This window comes from Mus caroli, unplaced genomic scaffold, assembly GCF_978045245.1.
Source record: "Mus caroli unplaced genomic scaffold, Mus_caroli_1 scaffold_13, whole genome shotgun sequence".
Taxonomy (NCBI): domain Eukaryota; kingdom Metazoa; phylum Chordata; class Mammalia; order Rodentia; family Muridae; genus Mus; species Mus caroli.
This window is the reverse complement of record NW_028227268.1, coordinates 95923346-95934742: the sequence shown is the minus strand read 5'-3', so window position 1 is coordinate 95934742 and position 11397 is coordinate 95923346. Positions and strand designations below refer to the sequence as shown.

The 11397-nt window shown below is 39.0% G+C and overlaps 1 pseudogene; it reads left to right on the top strand.

The window, feature by feature from the left end:
* The first annotated feature begins 10448 nt into the window (after positions 1-10448).
* Positions 10449-11195, top strand: LOC110304370 (NHP2-like protein 1; annotated as a pseudogene).
* Positions 11196-11397: the final 202 nt, after the last annotated feature.

The window sequence follows — 11397 nt, the reverse complement described above, 5'->3', positions numbered from 1 at the left end:
AAAGGCCATTGACTTGTTTGAGTTAATTTTATATCCAGCTACTTCACTGAAGTTGTTTATCAGGTTTAGGAGTTCTCTGGTGGAATTCTTAGGGTCATTTATATGTACTATCATATCATCTGCAAATAGTGATATTTTGACTTCTTCCTTTCCACATTGTATTCCCTTGATCTCCCTTTTTGTCAATTGCTCTGGCTAGGACTTCAAATACTATGCTGAATAGGTATGGAGAAAGTGGGCAGCCTTGTCTAGTCCCTGCTTTTAGTCAGATGGCTTCCAGCTTCTCACCATTTACTTTGATGTTGCTACTAGGTTGCTGTAGATTGCTTTTATCATGTTTATGTGTGGGCCTTGAATTCCTGATCTTTCCTAGACTTTTATCATGAATGGGTTTTGGATTTTTTTCAAATGCTTTTTCTGCATCTAAAGAGATGATTATGTGGATTTTGTCTTTGAGTTTGTTTATATAGTGGATCATGTTGACGGATTTCCATATTTTAAAACATCCCTGCATCCCTGGGATGAAACCTACTTGGTCATGATAGATGATTGTTTTCATGTGTTCTTGGATTCAGTGGAGGAGAATTTTATTGAGTATTTTTGCATCGATATTCATAAGGGAAATTGGTCTGAAGTTCTCTCTTTGTTGGGTCTTTCTGTGCTTTAGGTATCATAGTAATTGTGGGTCCATAGAATGAATTGTGTAGAGTACCTTCTGCTTCTATTTTGTGGAATAGTTTGTAAAGAACTGGAATTAGATCTTCTTTGAAAGTCTAATAGAACTCTGCACTAAACCCTTCTGGTCTTGTGCTTTTAATGGTTGGGAGACTATTATGACTACTTCTATTTCTTTAGTGGATATAGGACTATTTAGATCATTATCCTGATCCTGATTTAAGTTTGGTACCTGGTATCTGTCTACAAATTTGTCCAATTCATCCAGGTTTTCCAGTTTTGTTGAGTATAGCCTTTTGTAGAAGAATCTGATGGTGTTTTGGATTTCTTCAGGATCTGTTGTTATGTCTCTACTTTCATTACTGATTTTTTTTTAATTAGGATGCTTTCCTTGTGCACTCTAGTGAGTATGGCTAAGGGTTTATCTATCTTGTTGATTTTCTCAAAGAACCAGCTTGTTGTTTGGTTGATTCATTGAATAGTTCTTGTTTACACTTGGTTGATTTTGCCCCTGAAGTTGATTATTTCCTACCATCTACGTCTCTTTGGTTAATTTGGTTCATTTTTTTCTAGAGCTTTTAGGTGTGTGGTCAAGCTGCTAGTGTGTGTTCTCTCTGTTTTTGTTTGTTTGTTTGTTTGTTTTGTTTTGTTTTGTTTTGTTTTTTGAGGCACTCAGAACTATGAGTTTTCCTCTTAGAAATGCTTTCATTGTGCCCCATATGTTTGAGTATGTTGTGGTTAATTTTTATTAAACTCTAAAAAGTCTTTTATTTCTTTCTTTATTCCTTCCCTGACCAAGGTATCATTGAGAAGAGTTTTGTTCAGTTTCCACATGAATCTTGGCTTTCTATTATTTATGTTGTTATTGAAGATCACCCTTAGTCCATGGTGATCTGATAGGATGCATGGGACAATTTCAATATTTTTGTATCTGTTGAGGCCTGTTTTGTGACCAATTATATGGTCAAATTTGGAGAAGCTTCCATGTGGTGCTGAGAAGTTATATCCTTTTGTTTTAGAGTAAAATGTTCTGTTTATATCTGTTAAATCCATTTGTTTCATAACTTCTGTTAGTTTCACTGTGTCCATATTTAGTTTTTGTTTCCCCGATTTGTCCATTGATGAAAGTGGTGTGTTGAAGTTTTGACTATTATTGTGTGAGGTAGAATGTGTGCTTTGAGGTTTACTAAAGTTTCTTTAATGAATGTGGCTGCCCTTGCGTTTGGAGCATAGATATTCAGAATTGAGAGTTTCTTTTGGAAGATTTTACCTTTGATGAGTATGAATTTACCCTCTTCGTCTTTTTTGATTACTTTGGGTTGGAAGTCGATTTTATTCGATATTAGAATGGCTACTCCAGCTTGTTTCTTCTGACCGTTTGCTTGGTATATTGTTTGCCAGCCTTTCACTCTGAGGTAGTGTCTGTTTTTTTCTCTGAGAGGGGTTTCCTGTCAGAAGCGAAATGTTGGGTCCTGTTTGTGTAGCCAGTTTGTTAGTCTATGTCTTTTTATTGGGGAATTGTGTCCATTGATATTAAGAGATATTAAGGAAAAGTAATTGTTGCTTCCTATTATTTTTGTTGTTAGAGTTGGCATTCTGTTCTTGTGGCTGTCTTCCTTTAGCTATGTTGACAGATTACTCTCTTGGTTTTTCCAGGGTGTAGTTTCTGTCCATGTATTTTTTTTTTTCTGTTATTATCCTTTGAAGGGCTGGATTCATGGAAAGATATTGTGTGATTTGTTTTTGTCATGGAATACTTTTGTTTCTCCACCTATTGTAATTCAAAATTTGGCTGGGTATAGTATCCTGGGCTGGCATTTTTGTTCTTTTAGTGTCTGTATAACATCTGTCCAGGATCTTCTGGTTTTCATAGTCTCTGGCGAAAGGTCTGGTGTAATTCTAATAGGCCTGCCTTTACAAGTTATTTGACCTTTTTCCCTTACTGCTTTTAATATTCTATCTTTATTTAGTGCATTTGTTTTTCTAATTATTATTTGTCAGGAGGAATTTCTTTTCTGGTCCAGTCTATTTGGAGTTCTGTAGGCTTCTTGTATGTTCATGGGCATCTCTCTCTTTAGGTTTGGGAAGTTTTCTTCTATAATTTTGTTGAAGATATTTGCTGGCCCTTTAAGTTGAAAATCTTCTTTCTCATCTACTACTATTATTCGTAGGTTTGGTCTTCTCATTGTGTCCTGGATTTCCTGGATGTTTTGAGTTAGGATCTTTTTGCATTTTGCATTTTTTTTTGATTGTTATGCTCATGTTCTCTATGGAATTTTCTGCACCTGAGATTCTCTCTTCTATCTCTTGTATTCTGTTGCTGATTTTCACATCTATGGTTCCAGATTTCTTTCCTCGTGCTTCTGTCTCCAGCGTTGCCTCATCTTTATTGTGTCTACTTCAATTTTTAGGTCTTGTATGGTTTTGTTCAATTCCATCACTTGTTTGGTTGTGTTTTCCTGTTTTTCATTAAGAACTGCTACCTCTTTAGCATTGTTTTCCTGTATTTCTTTAAGTGAGTTATTAAATTCCTTCTTGATGTTCTCTACCATCATAAGGAGATATGCTTTTCAATATGGGTCTAGCTTTTTGGGTGTGTTGTGGTATCCAGGACTGGTGAGGTGAGAGTGATGGGTTCTTATGCTGGTGAGTTGTCTTGGTTTCTGTTAGTAAGATTCTTAAGTTTGCATTTCACCATCTCTTAATCTCTTGAGTTAGTTGCTATAGTTGTCTCTGGTTGGAGCTTTTCCCTCCCGTGATTCTGTTTGCCTCTATCAGCATACATGGGAGACTAGCTCTCTCCTGAGTTTCAGTGGTCAGAGTACTTTCTGCAGGCAAGCTCTCCTCTTTCAGGGAAGGTGCACAGATATCTGGCGTTCAGACATGCGTCCTGTCAGAAGATGAAGGCCCAAAACAGGCCCTGTCCCAGAAGCTGTGTCTCTTCTGCCTATCCCAGAAGCTGTGTAGCTTCTGTAGTCCACACTCTCACCTGTGCAGACTAGTCTCTGAGGGATTTGGGACCAAGATGGCTCCCCCAGGTGCTCTGGCAAAGCCCTCCAGGGCAAGACAGACCCCTCTCCTCTTGCAGAGAAGGTGCCTGGATGTCTGGAGCTCAAAATGGGGTCTGTCCAAGAAACTGTGTTGCTTCTGCCTCTCCCAGAAGCTGTGTAGCTTCTGTAGTTCACACTCTCACTTGTGCAGACTAGTCTCTGAGGGATCTGGGAACCAAGATGGCTCCCCCAGGTGCTCCGGTCTGTTCCTGTTTTAATATTTGGTAATATCTCAAAGTATCTGACTATTCTCCTAACAAACCTACTTCTCTTATTTTCTGTTTTTAAAATATTACGCACCAACTTCAATTGACAATTCTTAACATATTTGGTTTCTCCTGTTTTTATGTTCCTACTAAACAAATGCTTTTTAAAGAGAACATGTACATACTCGGTAGGGTTGTCATGGTGTAAAACTGATGCTTGGGTAGTTGAAATAGCATGAAGTCCTTTCTTCCGGTGTGTGAGACAGAAATTGAGTTGTCATCAGACATGTATTTTTAGGATTCTTTTCTTCTTTGCTGGCTTTTACCTGTTGTTCCTTGTATCTTTATGTGCTCTATTCTCTGTGCATGCCTGTGCCCTATATCCCAAGGACAGTGGTTTACTCAGAGACCACTCTAATAAGTTCAGATATAGTTTTCTCTTTAAATAACCTGTCCCAAAACAGTTCCATCCTAAACTGTAAGACTTGACCTTCAATCTATTGAACAGTAGCATAGTCCATTCCATAGCAATCTCTTCAATAATGTATACATTATCATTATTTTTAAAGTTTTGTGACTTTTGTTTCAACAATATGACACACATTTATTTTGCCAGTTATAATATTTGTTTTTGTCCTCACCATTTCTGTGGAATAGGCATTTGCTTTTTTTTTTCCTGCTATATGAACTAAATTTGAGTTTTGAAGTGCTTTAACACATTCTACAAGGGTTAAACACACACAGTATAAGGAGGACTAACAACCAAAATATCTTGCTAAATTTATATTCAGAAATGAAGCAAGTTGAGGAGTTTAAATTTAATTCTTGAGGAAATGCACAGCCATATCCCACTGTAGTCATTTCTCTCAGTTTCCTGAAAGGTCAGCTCAGGAATTTTGGGAAGGTCATGAAACACTCAACTCTCTAGAAGGAAGCGACTAATTAACATTTCTCAGACCACAGGGTGGGAACCCACCTGCAGGTGGGGACACATTCCAAAGACAAACTGTTGCTCACATTTAGATAAGGGAAGTCCTTGTCACCTCATCCCTATAGACCAATCAGTTTAAAGGGTGCACTGTTATGCCAATCATATTGTTCCTAGTTGCTGATGCTCTATTATGACCCTGGAAACCATCTAAAAACTTGCCAACCAGGTGCTGGGGTTCGCTGCCTCTATTTCAGGTCTGTGGTGACCCCAGTGTACTGGAACAATAAATTCCTCTTTCTTTTTGCATTGATCCTGGCTCCACATGGTTCACTCAGGGTGTCCCCAGTAAGCTAAGGCTTCCCCGAGTCCTACAGTGATATCTACGGAAGTGGTGCATTCAGCTGTTCTGCACTAAGGAGAATTTAGAAATGAAGACAATCTTATTTTCATAACCTGTCATTTTGAATTTTTAATCTGGTTTGCCAACTTGGTTGGAGCCAATATCAACTAAAAGATATCATTCTCCAAATGTCTGTAAGAGCATTTTAGGAAGGATTTGAGAGCACAAAGCCTCCCTCATAGTGAACCCATGTATAAAGAAGTCCAAAGAAACAGAGCAGCTTGCTGGCCTGCTCTGCCTCTTCATGGTGAGTGTGACTATCCAATTGTTGCTGCTACTGCTGACATCCTACACCACTGCTCTTCAAACACAGCTTCCCCACAGACTGAAAAATAGCTATTCTTTGAGGGGATTCCAGACTTTGGCACTAGATTGAGATGACTAAGACATCCACCATCATAGATTAAGCATAAATTCTCAGTTTCCCAAGCATACAGACAGTTGTTGGACTACTTAGCACCCACTGTGTAAGCTCTTCAAATAAATCTTCTTTTGCAGCATATGGTCATTGTTTCAGTTCTGTTCCTCTAGAGAACAATGACCCCACATTCTTTATGTGATATACCATGAAAAACTAGCACATAGCCTTGTGGGGATACCCTACATAGTCTTAAGAAGGCATTACTGTGATGCTGTGGGAATAAATGAGGTAAGCACAGCAGACAGCAAATAAGAATATTGTGGGATGCACACAACTGAGAAAGATGCCTACAGTGCTTGCTCCAGAGGGGCACAGTGTTTGCCCTCAGAGCAGAAATGTACCTAATTTATTCCAATAGCACCACACTAATGTGTTCTTAGGAGGCCTAACAAGACAGACTCCAGGAACATGTTGGAACTTCTGATTAAATGATCGATAGCCAGTAATAAGAAGTCCTTAGGATTCTCATAATAGAATAGCTATATTTTAACATTTTCTTTTATTTTTAATTGTGCACATGTGTTTGGGAGAGTAGAGATGTAAGTGTAGATACCTGTGGATTCTAGAAGAATATGTACTACCTGCTGTGTTGTTGAGGTCATGATGGTTGTGAGCTGCCTGGGTGCTGGAAATGAAATCTGGGAACTCTGCAAGGGCACAAACACTCTTCATTTCTGAGCCATCTCTCTAGCCTCCAAATTTTGTTTTGATTACCTATTCCACATAAGAATTAGGTAAGAATTAGGTGAGGTTCTTTTACTGCTACCACCATAACCTTAGTGTACCTTTAGGTACAGCCCAGGAGAAGGAGATAAGTATTCTCTGCAGAGGATCTCTATAAAGAGATTTCTCCAGGTGTAAACATCTAAGTGGAGGAAGCTACAGTTCCTAGGCTTTGCATATACTCATCAATTATTCAGTTAACACTCATACTCAGAAAAGCTCCTGAAAAAAGCTTTGCTGGATCTGTATGGCAACAGCTTTGGCAATTGTTCCATGTATCTGAGATTTAGTCTTCTCCATGGCTGTGCCTATGTTAAAATACACTTGGGAAGGAACAGAGGGGATGGCCATATGACCATGAGAATGAATGGAAATCTGTAACTCATAGGGGTGGGAAGTAGGGAACATATCCAGAAAGAGACAGAGATCTGAGATAGGGAAAGGCACCTAAGAATCCATGAAGGTATCCTTAGCTGTGGCTCACTGTGTTGGGGATATGGAACCTGGGGGAGGCGACTCTTGTGGCCAGGTAGAAATCCTGGTGGAGCAATAGGGACACCAATCCATCCACAAAACTTTTTACCTAAAACTTACCTTGTCTATAAGAAATGCAGGGATTAGGGATGGAACATAACCTGAAGGAAAAGCCAGTCAACCATCAGCCCAACTTGATATCCATCCTATGAGCAAGCACCAATCCCTGAACTTATTAATGATACTCTGTTATGCTTGTAGACAGGAATCTATCATGGCTGTCTTCTAAAAGGCCAGACCCACGAATTGACTCAGATGAAGGTATATACCCGCAGCCAAACAAAGGATGGAGCTTGGAGAATCTTATGGAAGAACAGGAGGAAGCCCCTAAAGGTATAGGAACTCCACGGAAAGAACAACAGAGTCAAAGAAGCTAAACAAAAAGGAAGGTCCAAGAGAGGAAGCTTGAATCTCACTTAGGAGGGGTAATAAAATAGTCAGATAAGAGGCAGATGGAGAGAGGGGACAGAGAGTGAGGAGGAATGGATTAAGAATGGGGGATTCAGGAGAAAGTATGGTATGGAACAGAACAGATGGCAAGACGGCCATGAAAATGAATGGAAATCTGCAACTGACAAGGGTGAAGAGGTGGAGGGGAGGGGGGAATCATCTACAAGATGAGACAGAGACCTGGGATAAGGCAGATGCCCAAGAATCAATGGGGGTGACCTTAGCTGTGACTCACTGCATTAGGGATCTAGAACCTGAATAGACCACTTCCTATAGACAGATAGAAAGCCCAGTGGAGTGATAGAGACACCAACCCACCCACAAAACTTTCAACCCAAAATATATCCTGTCTACAAGTAATTCAGGCACAAGGGACAGAGCAGAGACTAACTGAATAGTCAACCAACAACAGGTCCAACTTGAGACCCATACTATGGCAAGCACCAATCCCTGGCACTATAAATGATACTCTGCCATGCTTCTAGATAGGAGTATGTTGTCCTCTGAAAGGCTCCACCCAGTAGGTGACTCAGACAGATAAAGACAGTGACAGCCAAACAGTATGTGGAACTTGGGAACCATCATGGAAGAAAAGGAGAAAGAATTGTGGGTCCTGAAGGGACCTGTACATGGGATATGTTCTTCTAGCTGGGCTGCCTTGTGTGGCCTCAGTGAGAGAAGAAGTGCCTTACTAGGAGAGAATTGAAGTACCAGGGTTGGGGAATACCCAGGGGTTCCACTTGCTCAGAGAAAAAGGGGAGGGAAGAAGGATTGTGGAAGGGAGGGACAGGGAGGGAGAAATGAGTGGGACTTAAAGTGAATAAGCAAATAATAATAATAATAATAATAATAATAATAATAATAATTTTAAAACTACACATTAACTCACTCATGGAGGAAAGCTTTTTACCTAATCTAGCTTCCCAGTATGTGTATTGACACCAGTCCTTTGATCACTCCATCAACACCCATAGCCAAGGTTCCAGAACCCAAGATTTTATGTGTGTGTGTGCGTGCGTGCGTGTGCTTGCACATGCGCGTGCACATGTGTGTGCGTGTGTATCACCCTGAATGTGATTTTACATTTCATAATTTCTTAGAAATAGTACAAATCTCTTTGAGCCTTAGCATTTTCAGGCACACAGAAGGAACTACAGCATACACTTCAATGGATTGTTGAACTTTCTTAAATGTGGGAAGTACTCACCACAACAGGAGAGCTTTCACCATAATGTTTTCCCCCTGAAACTACTGTTTTCTTATTAATTTACATATATACAGATCATTAGCTGACTGTCATGTTAAGTCCTTCAGAGCTGACTGCCTAACTTAACTTAGTATCCACTTTAGACCCAGTCCTGGTGCTTTTGTGTATGTTTATTTGGAAATTGATTATCTTGGCAGCACAATGAGGCCAAGAGTAAGCACATTTCGGTTTTAGAAGGCAGGAAAGAGAATCCCCTGCAACTAAGAATCCATTATAGCCAAGAGTTTACTTTTTTAAATAACTCTAATTTGATCTTAGTTGTTTTCCATGACGGTATAAAGCACTATTGGGGATGCTCATCCTTGTTGCTACAGAACATATTTTTCAAGGTTCATCCCTTTGAATGCTAGATCTTCTCTGACTTTATTACTGCCCCACTGACTGTCAGTTTTCATAGTTCTATCAAGTTTAACTGAAGATAACAAATATTTTAACACATTGATATAAACATTAATATAATATACATGTGTGTTAAAGAAAGAAAGCTACATATTTCATATTAAAGAAAGTTACATTTTCTCAGTTTATATTATTCATTTATTTATTTTCAGGGCATTCAGAGAATGGCATTTTCAATTCTATGATTTTGGAATATTTTACAAATATTATATGTGTGTATACATAGGTAGATATGTAACAACTAATTTTAGGCCATTTACCTAAGAATTAACAGTGTTTAACTGAAAGAGAATAAAAATTGCTTTCAGTAGCTGCAGATAATTTGCCACACTAATTTTCTATTGCTTTGGATCTTTATTTAAACACAACTAAATTCTTTGAAGTCATCTTTGCTAACCCACAAGCAGCATTCTCATGGTGCCATATGCTGAAATGATTTTGAATAATAATGATTAAAATGGCAATTAAAATAATATTTCTCATCATTACTAATTATAAAAATTCAATGTGCTAAAAGCAAAAGTTCAAGTATAAATAATACAACGACTTCCATAAAAGTAGGGAATAAAGTCACTAAACATATCTCCTTTAATGTCAGATTTACTGAAATGTATTTTCTTTTGAAACTATTTCATAGAATATAATCTTCATACATGGTACTGTGGTACATAAGAGTATCTCATAGAAGTAGATATTGCATTATACACATTCCCCTCCACCACTACTACCCTCCCCTTTCTCAGTCCTCCCTCCATCGGTTAGATCTTTTCATGCTACTGTACAGTTTTAATTAGTCTTTCATGTTATGTACACACACACAATTTTGTATTTATATAAAAATAAGGACCTCGTATGAAAAAAAATCATCTTCTGCAGGTCTCTTAGAATAATTAAATGCATACTTTTAAACTTGAACACATCCAAATACTTAGATGTTCAAACTTCTTAATTTCTTCTTTTTCAAATGATTTTACTGCAACTCACTCACTTTTTGCTCCCCTTTTTAATGACAGGATATATTAGCTGATCATTTAAGATCTACTTCTATTATTTTCTTCTAAAATAAATTAACATAATTTATATCAATTGACAAAATCAATAGGAAAAGGGATGTACCAATTTTCTATTTAAGAATCATTCTGTTGTGTACTACTGTGTGCAGTTTTCTTGAGAAAAGATATACAAATACTTCTAGAAATAGTAAGGAGAGACAGGAAGAGAAACAGAAAAAAGAGAGAGAAGACTTCTTTTTTCATATGTCCTTGTACCAATTTTTAACAAACAAATATTAGCTGTTTTTAAAAACAAACAAGCAAGCAAAATCATTTGGGTGCTCTAGAGGTGGGTCAGTACTTAAGAGCGCTGCTGCGGTGAGCCCGGTGCCCCACAGCCATGACTGAGGTTGATGTGGATCATAAGGCCAGTTCCCTCGGAGATGCCCACATCACCCAGAAGCTCTTGTAATTGCAAATAGCTATGGAGGGGAGTCAATGAAGCCACCAAAGTTCTTAACAAAGGCATCTCTTGAGTTCACTGTGTGGCAGCAGATGTGAGACCTTGACCTTGAAGATCATCCTGCTCCCCACTCTGCTGTGTGAAGACAAGAGTGTCCCCTAAGTATTTGGAAGGGCCTGTGTGCCCTTCCCCCAGCCTTGAGCAGGCTGCTCAGACCTGGCTTGCCACAGTTGCTAACCCACCTAGGGTGGAGTCTTCTGACCTAGGTAAAGTCTATTGTCCTGCCACACCTGCAGCTTTCCTCCAAGACACCACTACCTGCTGAGAGGCTGAACCTGTTCTCCTGACACTATCCTGACAAAATAGGTATCCTGACAAAGCAATGAGATCCTGACATGGTGGGAGATGGGCAACCCTCCCCCCCATAAGCTCAGACTCATAAGTAAATATTGGCCTTGATCAGAGAACTTGACTTGGCTTGTTATTTCTCTCAGCCTTTCCCATGCAAAACCCCATTTTTCCTTTCAGGAACCCAGTAACCTGTGGCCACAGGTGGCTACAGGCCAGTGCCTGTGAAGTCTCCAGGCTGGTCATCGCCTGTTCTGTTACCTTATCAAAGAAGGCTCTGAACTAAAGCAGCAGATCCAATCCATTCAGGAGTCTATTGAAAGGCTCTTGGTATAGGTTGTGGCCTCTGCCCTTTCCTGTCTACTCTTACCCTGCTTGTGGATCATATTGTCTGTTAGCATGTAATATTTTCACCCAGTTTCTGTTATATTGTACTACATCTGGTTGTTTTTGTATTTTTATTTTATTTTTGTCTTAACAGGGATGTTTTTCATCATCTCCTCATCCTCTTCTATCACTTTTTAGTCTTCCTTTTAAA